Genomic DNA, 1049 nt, shown 5'->3' on the forward strand with positions numbered 1-1049 from the left:
CTCCCTAAGTGGCTTGATTGACTTTCCCTCTGAGCAGCCTTTTAGTATTTCCCTATATGGAAAGGTTGAGGCATATCTCCCATAGATGGAAAGTTCTGCTGCTACCTGAGCTGCTTCCCAAATAAGATCTGCTATTGTTAAGGCTTGGTGTCCCTCCAAATGTAGTTTTTGCCTTTGAAAGCTTGGTTTAAGCTGTGTTCTGGGCTGCAGGTCTTTGAGACAGGAGTCCACCTGAAGAAGCTGGCTCTTCAATAAAGACTCCTAATTCCCAATTTGACCTCTGAAAATGTGGCTTCTCTGTTTCTCGCTGACTGAGTTACCTTCTAACACTCGTACCTCATGGATATTAAGTACATGTGACTTCCCTTCTTTTTCTTCAGTCTCCCAGTGTCTTGCATCTCGAGTGCACTGACAATGATATATCTCTTTGGTCTATATTCATGTTTCCAAGTGCTCTAGCTAAAGGCTTGACCATGGTGCATTTTAGGAGGTGGTGGATCTTTTAGGAGGTGGGCCTAGTGGTATGAAGTTAGGTCATTGGAAGTGAGCCCTTTGAAAGGTATTAAGACCCTGACCTTTCCTCTCTTTCTGTTTCCTGGCTGCCATGAGGTGAGTAGACCTCCTTTGCCATACAATCACATTAAGATAGTCTGAGTCATGCTTGCTTAGGCAGCACATATGCTAAAATTGGAATAAAACAGAGATTAGCATGGCCCCTATGTAATGATGGCGTGCAAATTTATGGAGCATTCCATATTTTTGAGAATGATGGAAGGAGTTACATTGAGCAAGATGCATTGTACTCATAAACTGATATGTTGAATTGAAATCCCTTTGTACTACTACTACTACTACTACCACTACTACTCTGTTTTACTAGAGGCCCCAAGCAAACAACATTAAATCACCATGGGCTAAAACTTAGGAAGCTGTGAATGATCCAAAATGTACCCCCCTTTCTTTTTCTCATGAGACTTTCGTATAATTGTCATTACATAATATTTTTATAGTTGAATTAACAACGATGATTTTTCATGTCATTTTTGTTT

The 1049-nt window shown here is 40.6% G+C and overlaps 1 pseudogene; it reads left to right on the forward strand.

The window, feature by feature from the left end:
* The first annotated feature begins 661 nt into the window (after positions 1-661).
* On the forward strand, positions 662-761 carry LOC125341231 (annotated as a pseudogene).
* The last annotated feature ends 288 nt before the right edge of the window (positions 762-1049 follow it).

Source organism: Perognathus longimembris, chromosome 1 (genome assembly GCF_023159225.1).
Source record: "Perognathus longimembris pacificus isolate PPM17 chromosome 1, ASM2315922v1, whole genome shotgun sequence".
Taxonomy (NCBI): Eukaryota; Metazoa; Chordata; class Mammalia; order Rodentia; family Heteromyidae; genus Perognathus; species Perognathus longimembris.